This window comes from Panthera tigris, chromosome D3 (genome assembly GCF_018350195.1).
Source record: "Panthera tigris isolate Pti1 chromosome D3, P.tigris_Pti1_mat1.1, whole genome shotgun sequence".
NCBI classification, from domain to species: Eukaryota; Metazoa; Chordata; class Mammalia; order Carnivora; family Felidae; genus Panthera; species Panthera tigris.
In genome coordinates, this window is record NC_056671.1 from 32,192,341 (window position 1) to 32,209,181 (window position 16,841).

Sequence of the window (16,841 nt, forward strand, 5' to 3'; positions counted from 1 at the left end):
TTATGATTTAGCTTGCTTAAAAAGTCTGAAAATATCCCTCTTCTCAATTTTCTTTGAAAACAATCAGATATTTCTTGTGAGACTGACATGACTTTAGAGAATTAGAAAAATAAGAATTAAGACTTTTTTATTCTGTTGTCAAAATTACTCATAAAGCTATCAATAGAGAAAATCGCTTGTAATTTTCACCTTTTGGAACAAACTATTTATGAGGCACATACTAAGAGGCAGACTATGTTAGGATGAAGGCTATATTATCATTGAGGCTGGGCTTCCTGCCTTACTGTACCAGAGTAACACATGTATCCATAATGCACCTTTGGTATAAATTCTGAAATAAATTTCCTTTTTATGCACTTTAATAGAGGCTGGCATTAATAATTTTCTGTAAAGGTGGTTTATTTCAAAAGATTATTTCAGTGCATTTATCACTAGAATTCTACTCTTATTACTAACAATTTTTCTTTTTAAAAATTAAATATATCTTGTCTATTTAGCTGTCATAAAGGTTGTTTTCCTATTAAAAATGTAACATTTTTTATATAATGTCTTTAATATGTTCTTTTAGACAATATGTACGCTAGTACAGTTCCCTATACATATATATGTGTGTGTGTGTATAATACATAGGTGTATTTATTTAGTAGAAGATTATCAGAAACCTAGAAAGTTCATTACTCTAGCATGAACCTGTTGAATAAAAGTTATTAAATTTAGTTCCAACCAAGTGAACACTCCAAGTGCTGTTAAATTTTTTTCTTGTATTGAGGTATACATTTTTTGATATCTGCAAAAACACATTGACAACCTGGCAGTTCTGGAAAGTACACGTATTTGAAACCCAGTTTTCTACTTTTTAACAAAGACAAGGTTTGAACCAAAAAAAGTAGCCTTTATATTTGAAAAGACTGTTGCTACTAAAGTACTATTCTATACCATATAGCTGACCATCAGAATACATTAGTTACAAACCATCGATTGTTTAAACTAACCCATTTATACTTCTGATTTCATGCTGTACTAAACAGGAACATAGTTAAGGTTAGACTACAGTTCAGATAATAATTTCATACTTTCTATTTAATGGAGATAAGTACAGGAATTAGATGATCTGTTTTTTTAACATGCTTTTTTTTTTTTAATATTTATTTTTTGAGGGACACAGAGTGTGAGTGGGGGAGGGGCAGAGAGAGAGAGAGAGAGAGAGAGAGAGAGAGAGAGAGAGAGAGAGGGAGCCACAGAATCTGAAGCAGGCTCCAGGCTCCGAGCTGTCAGCACAGAGCCTGATGCAGGGCTCGAACTCAAGCAGTGAGATCATGGCCTGAGCTGAAGTCAGACGCTTAACTGACTGAGCCACCCAGGCGCCCCTTTTTTAACGTGCTCTTAACTTTTAAGCCAATGAAAAAGTAGCATTGTTTTCAAGCTGTTGGCAGTTGAAAAATAATTTGAGATTAGCCAAAGCCTTTATAAAATATTAAAAACAAAATAGTCAAACATATAAACTGGAAGCCATCTAATTTTGAAGAACCTATTGTTTATTGTTTATAGCATATTCTATATTGTTTGTAGCATATTCTACATTTAAAACACAAATTCACTTACAGTCATCAATGCATTTAAGTGTGGGTATTAAATGTTTAATATTTTCTTCTGAGATTTGGTTGGCATAGTCCTTGTAATTACATTGGACCTTTATTTGGTTTGTGAATTCACTACATGACACCAGTGTTGAAATAGTCATGGATACTAGAAGGGAAGGTAGAGGAGGTTTTAGCTGGTTGTTAGTTCACATATACTCTCAGGAAAGATTTCTTTCTCTGATTCTATGGAATTTAGACTTGTACTAATACTCCAAAAACAGATGTTTCCTAGTGTTTTTGAAGGTAGCTATTTTTTTTTTTTTTTTGGTTTTGCATCTATACAGTTTTAACTACCATTATACTTATGCTATTTTTACATGTGATTTAATATTTCACGGTTTTGAATTACAGGATTTTGGACTTGAACAGAATCTTAGGTCTTCTAGTCCACTTAATTTATATAGTAATGAAATGGAGATCTAGAGAAGTGAAGTTCCCTGTCTAAAGATAATATTTCTAATAGATCAGTTCTAGAGCCAAGTTCTGACTTTGAGTTTGCTTCTTTTTGCTATATCTCTGTACAATGTGAGTTTTTTTTTTCCTCTGGGGATGGCATTTCTGGATATGACCAAGTAACCCACATAGTATGGAAAATTTTCATTTTAGTGGTTCTACCCAAGACAGGGACATGGAAGGCACCAGTCTTTATGATACTTATCACATAACCTATAAAAAATTGCGGTGATATTTGGGGTATCAGGTCAATGACAGATGAGGCCAGAATTGCCCTTCAGGGAGTCTGGCCTAGGGAAGCTGAAGCCCTTAGAGGGGCAGTGAGCTTCTTGAGATTCCTTGTGGTGTAGAATTCAACTATTTGTGTACTTAAGAGATTCAGTAAACTGACATATAAGAGTAGTGCCCACTAACATGCATCTAGAAAATATTTCAGTCCTATTCAGTCTGTTTTAATTCTGAAATCCATTTATTTACAAATTAGTTGTTTAACTGGCTACTTGTTACTGAACTTTTACAAAATCTTTTCCTTGTACAAAGTGTCCAGTGAGGGAATGGGAGCAATGGTAGTACAAAACTGTAAGATGATTGTCAGAAGTTAAATCTATTTGATTTGAACATAAGCAAACAGATTTTATCACTAATTTTTAACAGCTTTATTAATATAATTTGCCTACTATACAATTAACCATTTTAAAGTATGTAATTCAAAAAAAGTATATAGTTCAGGGTTTGCATACAGTCAGAGAGATGTGCAACCATCATCAATCAATTTTAGAACATTTTACCACCTCAAAAAGAAACACTGTACCCTTTAACTATTACTCTATCTCCCCTCTTTGCCTCCTAGCCGTAAACCACCAGTAATCTACTTTCTATGTAGATTTCCCTATTCTGGATTTTCTTATGAATGGAATCATATATGGTCTTTTGTGACTGGCTTCTTTCACTTAGCATAATGTATAAGATTTATCCATGTTGTAGCATGTATCATTATGTCATTCCTTTTTTGGGCAAATTTTCCCTTGCATAGTTACATCATATTTGTGTATCTATTTGTCAATCAATAGACATTTTGGTGGTTTCCATCTTTTGGCTAAATAATGCTGCTATAAACATTCATGTCCAGGGTTTTGTGTGGGCATGTGTCTTCATTTCTTTTGAGTATATATATATACCTATGAGAGGAATTGCTGGGTTAATATAATAATTAACATTTTAGTGAAATGCCAAATAGATTTCCAAAGCAACTGCACCACTTTCCAATCCCACCAGCAGTGGATGAAGGTTCTGATTTCTTCACATTCTTGCCAACACCTTGTTATTACCTGACTTTCTGATTCTAGTCATCCTAGGGTGTGTGAAGTGGTATCTCCCTGTGGTTTTTATTTACATTTCCCTGATCTCTAATGATGCTGAGCATTTTTTTTTTCACGTGTTTGTTGGCCATTTGTGTATCTTCCCTGAAGAAATGTCTATTTAGATCCATTGCCCATTTTTAAGTAGGGTTGTCTTTTTATTATTGAGTTGTAAGCGTCTTTTATATATTTTAAATACAAGTCTCCTATCAGATAGTATGATTTGTCTATGTTTTCTTCCATTCTATGGGTTGTCTTCTTGATTGTATCTTTGAAGTACTAAAGTTATTAATTTGACAAAGGCCAATTTATCTGTTTTGTTGTTGTTGCTCTTGCTTTTATTGTCATATCTAAGAATCCATTGCCAAATCTAAGATGATGAAGATTTACCCGTTTTCTTCTAAGAGTTTTATGGTGTTAGCTCTTAGGTCTTTGATCCCTTTTCAGTGAAGTTTTGTGTATGTTGTCAGGTAACATTCTTCATTCTTTTGCATATAAATATTGAGGTATTTCATCACCATTTGTTGAAAAGACTATTGTATCCCCATTGAATGATCTTGACAACCTTGTTAGTTGACAAAAGATGTAGGAATAGAGAGTCATGATTCTCTATTGTTATTGTGCCACTCTTTTTATTGTTCCTCTAACACATTTTGATCATCTATCGTTGCTTTGTTGTATGTTTTGAAATTGGGAAGTATGAGGGGTGCCTGGCTGGCTCAGTTGGTGGAGCATGTGACTCTTGATCTTGGGGTTGTGACTTCAAGCCCCATGTTGGGTGTAGCGCTTAATTCAAAAGAAAATGAGTGCATGGGTGGCTTAGTCAGTTAAGCGTCCGACTTCGGCTCAGGGCATGATCTGACGGTTCATGTGTTTGAGCCCTGTGTCGAGCTCTGTGTTGACAGCTCAGAGCCTGGATCCTGCTTCAGATTCTGTGTCTCCCTCTCTCTCTCTTGCCCCTCTCCCACTCACACTCTGTCTCTCTCTCAAAAATAAAAACATAAAAAAAATTTTTTTTTAAAGAAAATGAATTTGGAAAGTGTGAGAGTCCTCCACTTTGTTCTTTTTCAAGATTGTTTTGGCTATTCTGAGTCCCTTGCAATTCCATATGAATTTTGGAATCAGCTTGTCAGTTTCTATAAAACAACCAGAAGTTTGTTTGTTTCAGGAGTAGAATTCAGTGATTCATCCATCACTTACATACAACACCCAATGCTTATCATAAGTGCCCTCCTTAGTGCTCATCACTCATCTAGCCCATCCCTCTGTCAACCCCTTAGTTTGTTCTCTGTCATTAAGTCTTTTGTGGCTTGTTTCCCTCTCTTCTCTTCCCACCCTCTTCCCATATGTTAATCTGTTTTGATTCTTAAATTCCACATATGAATGAAATCATGGTATTTGTCTTTCTCTGATTGACTTATTTCACTTAGCATAATATATTCTAGCTCCATCTACATCATTGAAAATGGCAAGATCAGACACCAGAATTATAAGAGGGATTGCCTTGAATTTGTGGATCGCTTTGGGCAGTATTGGTATTTTTTTCTCCCTAAAAGCCCCAACATGGGACTTTAACTCACAATCCTGAGATCAAGAGTTGCATGTTTTACGAAGTGAGCCAGCCAGGTGCCCCTTGAGGAGTATAGCCATCTTAACAATGTTAAGTCTTTTGATTTATGAGCATGGCTTGTTTTCCCATTTATTTTAAATCTTTAATTTTTCTCAACAATATTTTGTAGTTTTCAGAGTATAAGTTTTGTACTTTTGTTAAATTTATTCCCATTTTATCTTTTTGATGGCTATTGTAAATGTTTTCTTAGTTTCATGTTTGATTGTTCATTGCAAGTGATTAAAAATATAATTGATTTTTGTAGATTCATCTTGTATCGTGCAAGCTTGCTGACCTCATTTAGTAATTCCAATAGTTTTTTAGTGGATTCCCTAGGATTTTCTTTATACACGATTATGACACCTGCAAATAGAAGTAGTTTTACTTCTACATTTCCAACCTAGATGACATTTATTCATTGATTCGTTCATTCATTCATTTACCTAATTGCTCTGGCTAGTACCTCCAACACAGTGTTGAAGAGACGTGATGAGAGGAGATATTCTTGTCTCGTTCATGATGTTAGGGAGAAATAACTCACCATTAACTATGATGTTAACTTTTCATAGATACCCTTCATCAGGTTGAGGAAGTTCCCATCTAACTCCTAGTTGTTTTTATTTTTATTATGAAAGGGTGTTGGATTTTTGTCAGATGCTCTTTCTACATCTAATGAGATGATCATGTGATTTTTGTTTCTTGTTTATTGATATAATGTAGTACATGACTTGATTTTCAAATGTTAAACCAACTTTGAAATTCTAGGATAAATTGTACTTGGTCATGGTGTATAATTCTTTTTAAATGCTGCTGTGTGTTCAGTTTGCTAGTATTTTGATGAGGATTTTTTTGATCTGTATTCATAAGAGATACTGGTTTGTAATTTACTTTTCTTGTAATATCTTTTGTCTGATTTTGATATCAGGATAATCCTGGTCTCATAAAATGAATTGGGAAGTGTTCCTCACTTCTGTTTTTTGGAAGAGTTTGTGCAAAGTTGATTCAGTTTTCACTTTAATTGGTAGAATTCAGAAACCATCTGGTCCTGGGCTTTGTGAGTAGTTTTTTGATTGCAAACTCAATTGCTTCACTTGTTATAGGTCTGTCCAGATTGTCTGTTTCTTCTTGAGGCAGTTTTGATAGTTTGTGTGTCTTTATAGGAATTTATCCATTTCATCTAAGTTATCTAATTTTGGTGTACAGTTGTTCATGGTATTTCTTCATAATCCTTTTTATATTTATAAGGCTAGTGGTGATGATTCTCTTTCATTTCTTTAAAAAAAATTTTTTTTAATGTTTATTTATTTTTGAGAGAGACAGAGACAGAGCTTGAGCGGGGGAGGGGCAGAGAGAGAGGGAGACCCAGAATCCGAAGCAGGCTCCAGGCTCCGAGCTGTCAGCACAGAGTCTGATGCGGGGCTTGAACCTATGGACAGTGAGATCATGACCTGAGCTGAAGTCGGATGCCCAACCTACTGAGACACCCAGGCGGCCCCCTCTTTCATTTCTGATCCTACTAATGGGAGTCTTCTCTCTTTTTTTTTCCAATTTTGTTGATCATAACAAAGAACTAGGGTTTGGTGTCACTGATTTTTCTTTGTTGTTTTTCTATTCCTTTTTCATTCATTTCTACCCTGATCTTTATTATTTCTGTCCTTCTTGCTTTAGGTTTAGTTGTACTTCTTTTTCTGGTATCTTAATGTAGAAGGTTAGGTTATTGATTTGAGTTCTTTCTTCTTAATATAGTCATTTACAGCTATAAATTTTCCTGTAAGCACTCCTTCATATGCATCTCATTAATTTTGGTATGTTTGTTTTTTTTTTTTCCATTTTCATCCATATCAAAGTATTTTCTGATATCTCTTTCGATTTCTTCTTTGACCCTTTGGCTGTTTAGGAGTGTGTTAATTTCCATATGTTTGTGAGTTAACCAATTTTTTTCTCCTGCTATTGATTTCTAATTTCATTCTATTGTGGCCAGGGGACATACTTTGTATTATTTCTATCCTCTTACATTTATTGAGGTTTGTTTTGTGGCTTAACATATTTATCCTGGAGAATGTTCACATGTGCATTAAGAAAAAAAGTATATTCTGTTGCTGGGTGGAGTGTTCTAGAGATGTCTGTTAGGTCTGGTTGTTTATAGTGTTCAAATATATCCTTGTTTATGTATCCATTAATGGTTTATTCTAGTTGTTCAGTCATTAATGAAAGAAGAGTACTGAAATCTTCCAACTATTTTTTTTTTTAATTTATTTATTTTGAGAGAGAGGGAGAGAGAGAATCCCAAGCAGGCTCAGCACTAACAGTTTGATGTGGCGCTCGAACTCACAAACCATGAGATCATGACTTGTGGTGAAATTAAGAGTTGGATGCTTAACCAACTGAGCCACCCAAGTGTCCCTAAAGTCCTCCAACTATTGCTGCTGAGTTGTTTATTTCTCCCTACATTCCTTTCAGGTTTTGTTTGATATATTTTGGTGCTTTGATATATATGATTGTAATTGTCATGTGCATATGTCCTTTTTAAAATGTCCCTTTTTGTCTCTAATAATATTTTTGTTTTAAAGTCTACTTTTTCTGATATTAGTATAACTTTCTTGTGGTTGCTGTTTACATGATTATATCTTCTTCTATCCTTTAACTTTTAATCAATTCATATCTTGCAGTTTAAAGTGTATCCCTTGTATATGGTGTATAGTCAAATCTTATTTTTTTCCCCAATCTGACAGTCTCTGCCTTTTGTCTGGATTGTTAAATCCATTCATATTTAATGTTCTTATTGGTATAGCTGGGTTTAATGTCTGCCATTTAACTTTTTGTTTTGTGTTTCATGCCTTTTTTTATTCCTTTATTTCCCCTTTACTGCTTGCTTTTGCATTAAGTGAATATTTTCTAATGCAGCATTTAAATGTCTTTAACCGTTTTGTCATTATATTTTTATTTATTTTTTGATAGTTGCTCTAGGGTTTCTCATATACATCTTAACTTATGAGAATCAACTTTAGTTTTATACTACCTTAATTCCAGTGATATATGGAATTTTTTAAACTAAAGTTATAAATAATGTTTTGAATGAAACTTGAGATTAATTTTTTCTGGCAATATATTACTAAAACTAGTGTCTTTGGATTAGTTCAAAGATGTTAGGTTGGAATCTTCAGTTCTTAATAAACCTGATAGTAAGAATCGGTTAAATAGCTTATACATTACCAGTAGCAGTTGTTTTAAATATAGTAGAAGAAATTAATTCAAAGGTTACTTCTTTGCAAATTTCCATGGCAATATTAGGTTCTTTTTCAAAGACATTTTCAGAATTACCCGAAGTCTTTTTGAAATATGTCTTTATATAGTATATTTTTTCTTAAATATATGTAAAAGAGGTTCTTGTCATTTGGTCAATCACTGAAAAATGCTACTTTTTGTGTCGTAAACTGCACAGGTAAACTTAATGGCAAGGTTACTTACGGCTTTGCATTAGATAATCTCTTGTGATCTTTTAATAGACTTCTATATGTTACTTCATAAACTCTTAGTTATTTTACACATTTTTAGGTGCTTTGAAAGAGTTTTAAGTATTAATGTATTAATTTACTTTACAAGACAAATTCAAGGGGTTAACGCTACACCATTGGGCTTTTAATGATGTCATGTTCATTTTCGCATAATGATAAGCTTTCCTCTGTGGGAGAGAAATAAGTGGAGGTATATAGATAGGTGGCTGAGAATGTGAAATATCCCTGGATATGCTTGTAGAAATGTTGTATAAACGAATGTCCTCTATCTTATGTGTTAGGTCAGAATAAAAGTTGTGAACAGTTGGCCTAAATTATCTCGGTGCTTGCTCTAGTGCTCTGTTTTAGCTGAGGAAAGTTGGCCCAATATTTATAATCCTACAACATAAAAATTGCTTCTGCTACAAAGAAAAAAAATGAATACTACATAATTTAGTTAAAACTGAAAATGTCAAATGGCATTATGACAGTATTGCACTTGAAAAATGATAATTACTTAGCAAAGTGTTAGGAAGTTTGTTTAAAATATTGTCATAGTTTTAGGTTGAGATCTAGGAGTCATGTCTTTATGAATTTTAATGTCAATGATGTTTTTCTAACATCTCTTAGAAAGGATTATGATTACTAGACAAAAAGTAGGAACCAGGTTTATACTTCCAGTTCTCATGAGGAATGAACATGCATAGCAAATAAGAGAAAGAAAGACATTGTACTCCATTAATGGCTATTAAGAAAGGATCAAGAGGACACAAGAATTCAGGTTAAGAAAATAGTTTGGGATTGAGGTTCCGGAAGATGGCGGCGTAGGAGGACGCGGGGCTCACAACGCGTCCTGCTGATCACTTAGATTCCACCTACACCTGCCTAAAGAACCCAGAAAACCGCCAGAGGATTAGCAGAAGGGAGTCTCCGGAGTCAAGCGCAGACTAGAGGCCCACGGAAGAGGGTAGGAAGGGCGGCGAGGCGGTGCGCGCTCCACGGACTGGCGGGAGGGAGCCGGGGCGGAGGGGCGGCTCGCCGGCCAAGCAGAGCCCCTGAGTCTGGCTGGCAAAAGCGGAGGGGCCGGACAGACTGTGTTCCGACAGCAAGCGCGACTTAGCGTCTGGGAGGTCATAAGTTAACAGCTCTGCTCGGAAAGCGGGAAGGCTGGAGGACAAAGGGAGGGAGAGCTGCTGAGCCCCCGGACGGCAGAGCTCAGCTTGGCGGGGAACAAAGGCGCCAGCGCCATCTCCCCCGCCCATCCCCCAGCCAAAATCCCAAAGGGAACCAGTTCCTGCCAGGGAACTTGCTCGCTCCGCGCAAACACCCAACTCTGTGCTTCTGCGGAGCCAAACCTCCGGCAGCGGATCTGACTCCCTCCCGCTGCCACAGGGCTCCTCCTGGAGTGGATCACCTAAGGAGAAGCGAGCTAAGCCTGCCCCTCCACCCCCCGTGCACCTTGCCTACCCACCCCAGCTAATACGCCAGATCCCCAGCAACACAAGCCTGGCAGTGTGCAAGTAGCCCAGACGGGACACGCCACCCCACAGTGAATCCCGCCCCTAGGAGAGGGGAAGAGAAGGCACACACCAGTCTGACTGTGGCCCCAGCAGTGGGCTGGGGGCAGACATCGGGTCGGACTGCGGCCCCGCCCACTAACTCCAGTTATACACCACAGCACAGGGGAAGTGCACTGCAGGTCCTCACCACGCAAGGGACTCTCCAAAATGACCAAACGGAAGAATTCCCCTCAGAAGAATCTCCAGGAAATAACAACAGCTAATGAACTGATCAAAAAGGATTTAAATAATATAACAGAAAGTGAATTTAGAATAATAGTCATAAAATTAATCGCTGGGCTTGAAAACAGTATACAGGACAGCAGAGAATCTCTTGCCACAAAGATTGAGGGACTAAGGAACAGTCACGAGGAGTTGAAAAACGCTTTAAACGAAATGCAAAACAAAATGGAATCCACGATGGCTCGGCTTGAAGAGGCAGAGGAGAGAATAGGTGAACTAGAAGATAAAGTTATGGAGAAAGAGGAAGCTGAAAGAAAGAGAGATAAAAAAATCCAGGAGTATGAGGGGAAAATTAGAGAACTAAGTGATACACTAAAAAAAAATAATATACGCATAATTGGTATCCCAGAGGAGGAAGAGAGAGGGAAAGGTGCTGAAGGGGTACTTGAACAAATTATAGCTGAGAACTTCCCTGAACTGGGGAAGGAAAAAGGCATTGAAATCCAAGAGGCACAGAGAACTCCCTTCAGACGTAACTTGAATCGATCTTCTGCACGACATATCATAGTGAAACTGGCAAAATACAAGGATAAAGAGAAAATTCTGAAAGCAGCAAGGGATAAACGTGCCCTCACTTATAAAGGGAGACCTATAAGACTCGTGACTGATCTCTCTAATGAAACTTGGCAGGCCAGAAAGGCTTGGCACGATATCTACAGTGTGCTAAACAGAAAAAATATGCAGCCGAGAATCCTTTATCCAGCAAGTCTGTCATTTAGAATAGAAGGAGAGATAAAGGTCTTCCCAAACAAACAAAAACTGAAGGAATTCGTCACCACGAAACCAGCCCTACAAGAGATCCTAAGGGGGATCCTGTGAGACAAAGTACCAGAGACATCACTACAAGCATAAAACATACAGACATCACAATGACTCTAAACCCATATCTTTCTATAATAACCCTGAATGTAAATGGATTAAATGCGCCAACTAAAAGACATAGGGTATCAGAATGGATAAAAAAACAAGACCCATCTATTTGCTGTCTACAAGAGACTCATTTTAGATCTGAGGACACCTTTAGATTGAGAGTGAGGGGATGGAGAACTATTTATCATGCTCCTGGAAGCCAAAAGAAAGCTGGAGTAGCCATACTTATATCAGACAAACTAGACTTTAAATTAAAGGCTGTAACAAGAGATGAAGAAGGGCATTATATAATAATCACAGGGTCTATCCACCAGGAAGAGCTAACTATTATAAATGTCTATGCGCCAAATACCCGAGCCCCCAGATATATAAAACAATTACTCATAAACATAAGCAACCTTATTGATAAGAATGTGGTCATTGCAGGGGACTTTAACACCCCACTTACAGAAATGGATAGATCATCTAGACACACAGTCAATAAAGAAACAAGGGCCCTGAATGATACATTGGATCAGATGGACTTGACAGATATATTTAGAACTCTGCATCCCAAAGCAACAGAATATACTTTCTTCTCGAGTGCACATGGAACATTCTCCAAGATAGATCATATACTGGGTCACAAAACAGCCCTTCATAAGTTTACAAGAATTGAAATTATACCATGCATACTTTCAGACCACAATGCTATGAAGCTTGAAATCAACCACAGGAAAAAGTCTGGAAAACCTCCAAAAGCATGGAGGTTAAAGAACACCCTACTAACGAATGAGTGGGTCAACCAGGCAATTAGAGAAGAAATTAAAATATACATGGAAACAAACGAAAATGAAAATACAACAATCCAAACGCTTTGGGATGCAGCGAAGGCAGTCCTGAGAGGAAAATACATTGCAATCCAGGCCTATCTCAAGAAACAAGAAAAATCCCAAATACAAAATCTAACAGCACACCTAAAGGAAATAGAAGCAGAACAGCAAAGGCAGCCTAAACCCAGCAGAAGAAGAGAAATAATAAAGATCAGAGCAGAAATAAACAATATAGAATCTAAAAAAACTGTAGAGCAGATCAACGAAACCAAGAGTTGGTTTTTTGAAAAAATAAACAAAATTGACAAACCTCTAGCCAGGCTTCTCAAAAAGAAAAGGGAGATGACCCAAATAGATAAAATCATGAATGAAAATGGAATGATTACAACCAATCCCTCAGAGATACAAACAATTATCAGGGAATACTATGAAAAATTATATGCCAGCAAATTGGACAACCTGGAAGAAATGGACAAATTTCTAAACACCCACACTCTTCCAAAACTCAATCAGGAGGAAATAGAAAGCTTGAACAGACCCATAACCAGTGAAGAAATTGAATCGGTTATCAAAAATCTCCCAACAAATAAGAGTCCAGGACCAGATGGCTTCCCAGGGGAGTTCTACCAGACATTTAAAGCAGAGATAATACCTATCCTTCTCAAGCTATTCCAAGAAATAGAAAGGGAAGGAAAACTTCCAGACTCATTCTATGAAGCCAGTATTACTTTGATTCCTAAACCAGACAGAGACCCAGTAAAAAAAGAGAACTACAGGCCAATATCCCTGATGAATATGGATGCAAAAATTCTTAATAAGATACTAGCAAATCGAATTCAACAGCATATAAAAAGAATTATTCACCATGATCAAGTGGGATTCATTCCTGGGATGCAGGGCTGGTTCAACATTCGCAAATCGATCAACGTGATACATCACATTAACAAAAAAAAAGAGAAGAACCATATGATCCTGTCAATCGATGCAGAAAAGGCCTTTGACAAAATCCAGCACCCTTTCTTAATAAAAACCCTTGAGAAAGTCGGGATAGAAGGAACATACTTAAAGATCATAAAGGCCATTTATGAAAAGCCCACAGCTAACATCATCCTCAACGGGGAAAAACTGAGAGCTTTTTCCCTGAGATCAGGAACACGACAGGGATGCCCACTGTCACCGCTGTTGTTTAATATAGTGCTGGAAGTTCTAGCATCAGCAATCAGACAACAAAAGGAAATCAAAGGCATCAAAATTGGCAAAGACGAAGTCAAGCTTTCGCTTTTTGCAGATGACATGATATTATACATGGAAAATCCGATAGACTCCACCAAAAGTCTGCTAGAACTGATACATGAATTCAGCAAAGTTGCAGGATACAAAATCAATGTGCAGAAATCAGTTGCATTCTTATACACTAACAATGAAGCAACAGAAAGACAAATGAAGAAACTGATCCCATTCACAATTGCACCAAGAAGCATAAAATACCTAGGAATAAATCTAACCAAAGATGTAAAAGATCTGTATGCTGAAAACTATAGAAAGCTTATGCAGGTAATTGAAGAAGATATAAAGAAATGGAAAGACATTCCCTGCTCATGGATTGGAAGAATAAATATTGTCAAAATATCAATACTACCCAAAGCTATCTACACATTCAATGCAATCCCAATCAAAATTGCACCAGCATTCTTCTCGAAACTAGAACAAGCAATCCTAAAATTCATATGGAACCACAAAAGGCCCCGAATAGCCAAAGTAATTTTGAAGAAGAAGACCAAAGCAGGAGGCATCACAATCCCAGACTTTAGCCTCTACTACAAAGCTGTCATCATCAAGTCAGCATGGTATTGGCATAAAAACAGACACATAGACCAATGGAATAGAATAGAAACCCCAGAACTAGACCCACAAACGTATGGCCAACTCATCTTTGACAAAGCAGGAAAGAACATCCAATGGAAAAAAGACAGTCTCTTTAACAAATGGTGCTGGGAGAACTGGACAGCAACATGCAGAAGGTTGAAACTAGACCACTTTCTCACACCATTCACAAAAATAAACTCAAAATGGATAAAGGACCTGAATGTGAGACAGGAAACCATCAAAACCTTAGAGGAGAAAGCAGGAAAAGACCTCTCTGACCTCAGCCGTAGCAATCTCTTACTCGGCACATCCCCAAAGGCAAGGGAATTAAAAGCAAAAGTGAATTACTGGGACCTTATGAAGATAAAAAGCTTCTGCACAGCAAAGGAAACAACCAACAAAACTAAAAGGCAACCAACGGAATGGGAAAAGATATTTGCAAATGACACATCGGACAAAGGGCTAGTATCCAAAATCTATAAAGAGCTCATCAAACTCCACACCCGAAAAACAAATAACCCAGTGAAGAAATGGGCAGAAAACATGAATAGACACTTCTCTAAAGAAGACATCCGGATGGCCAACAGGCACATGAAAAGATGTTCAACGTCGCTCCTTATCAGGGAAATACAAATCAAAACCACACTCAGATATCACCTCACGCCAGTCAGAGTGGCCAAAATGAAGAAATCAGGAGACTATAGATGCTGGAGAGGATGTGGAGAAACAGGAACCCTCTTGCACTGTTGGTGGGAATGCAAATTGGTGCAGCCGCTCTGGAAAGCAGTGTGGAGGTTCCTCAGAAAATTAAAAATGGACCTACCCTATGACCCAGCAATAGCACTGCTAGGAATTTATCCAAGGGATACAGGAGTACTGATGCATAGGGGCACCTGTACCCCAATGTTTATAGCGGCACTCTCAACAATAGCCAAATTATGGAAAGAGCCTAAATGTCCATCAACTGATGAATGGATAAAGAAATTGTGGTTTATATACACAATGGAATACTACGTGGCAATGAGAAAAAATGAAATATGGCCTTTTGTAGCAACATGGATGGAGCTGGAGAGTGTGATGCTAAGTGAAATAAGCCATACAGAGAAAGACAGATACCATATGGTTTCACTCTTATGTGGATCCTGAGAAACATAACAGAAACCCATGGGGGAGGGGAAGGAAAAAAAAAAAAAAAAAAAAAAAAAAAAAAAAAGAGGTTAGAGTGGGAGAGAGCCAAAGCATAAGAGACTGTTAAAAACTGAGAACAATGGGGCGCCTGGGTGGCGCAGTCGGTTAAGCGTCCGACTTCAGCCAGGTCACGATCTCGCGGTCCGTGAGTTCGAGCCCCGCGTCAGGCTCTGGGCTGATGGCTCGGAGCCTGGAGCCTGTTTCCGATTCTGTGTCTCCCTCTCTTTGTGACCTTTCCCCGTTCATGCTCTGTCTCTCTCTGTCTCAAAAATAAATAAAAAAACGTTTTTTAAAAAAAAAAAAAAAAAAAAAAAAAAAAAACTGAGAACAAATTGAGGGTTGATGGGGGGTGGGAGGGAGGGCAGGGTGGGTGATGGGTATTGAGGAGGGCACCTTTTGGGATGAGCACTGGGTGTTGTATGGAAACCAATTTGACAGTAAATTTCATATATTAAAAAATAAAAAATAAAAAAAAAACAAAAAAAACAAAAGAACACAGCATTGACTATAATATACATGCTAAAACCAAAAAAAAAAAAAAAAAAAAAAAAAAAGAAAATAGTTTGGGGAAAAACCTGAGGGAAAAGCACTGCTAAAATATAAGGAGTCCTGCCCTACCTATACCTGTCCACAAAAATTACCAAAGCAAGGCTTAATTCATTGCTTATTTAATTGAATTAAAGGTAAGCCATATTTTGTGCTAGTTACATATTAAGCTTGGAAGAGAAATGAGCCTTTCACAGAGTCATATAGAATATGCTAGGGCCAAGAGCAGCTCCAGACTTCTACCTGCACACTAGGGAAAAAAGACAATCTTTTGAACAATAAGAAAGGGACTTTTTTTTTTTTTGTATAAAGTTCAGCAAAAATTAAATATAGAGGTTTGAAAAAATATTTTAGCTTTACCTCATCAGTATGACTTCATTTTCACAATGAAAAAAACAACAACAGAGTATGACTTCAGTCTGAAAATGGATTATTTCTCTTTAACTTACACAACCTAAAACTCTGGTTTCTTAAAAGTTTTATTGAGAACTCTACTATTTTCAAGCAAGTGTTGTCGAACATCAAAATTTTGCTATCAAATAAAGATATTTTTGTGCCTTGTGTTCTTTTCAATTTTCCATTGGAATTGAGAAATAAGCTACTGCTTATCCTAACTTGAAATCTGATGAGAGGTAAGGTAATATGGGTAAAAAACAGGATCTAAAAACCTTATGTTAAAGGAAGTATATTTGAAGTATATTTACTTTTGGCAACTGTCAGTAATTTGCGGTAAGTCACTTAACCTCTGCAGACTCAAATTTTTATAAGTAAAATAATGGGTTGTGCTAAGATTTAGATCTATGAGGTCTTTTCCAAATCAAATCTTCTTTACTAATTGAAGCTAATGATTCCACTTAACTATCAGAATCAGAAGACCATCTTTCCTTGTTGGTTTAAAAGTAATTGTTTCAAAGGAGAATCACATTAATAAGGTGAAACATGACTATTGTTTGACCGAGTATTTCCCTAAATCCTTCATGAACATACTGATATGCTACTGTTGAGATATTTTACCTCATTCCTCTACTTCTCCTCAGTTTTTATCAGTGGGTATGTAACTTGATCTCATCAAAGTAGGATAGGTAAATTTATGAATAAATTAGATGCTATGGAATGAATATGTTGTGGCAAACAACTGGTTTAGAATACAACTTAGGAAAAGGGTATTCATGGGAATTTTCTAAATGTTTCTCAATGAACATT

The 16,841-nt window shown here is 36.9% G+C and overlaps 1 protein-coding gene across 6 annotated transcripts in view; it reads left to right on the forward strand.

The window, feature by feature from the left end:
* The window catches only part of CEP76 (centrosomal protein 76), a 41,016-nt gene that overhangs the window by 21,879 nt on the left and 2,296 nt on the right, over window positions 1–16,841 (forward strand). The window lies entirely within an intron of this gene.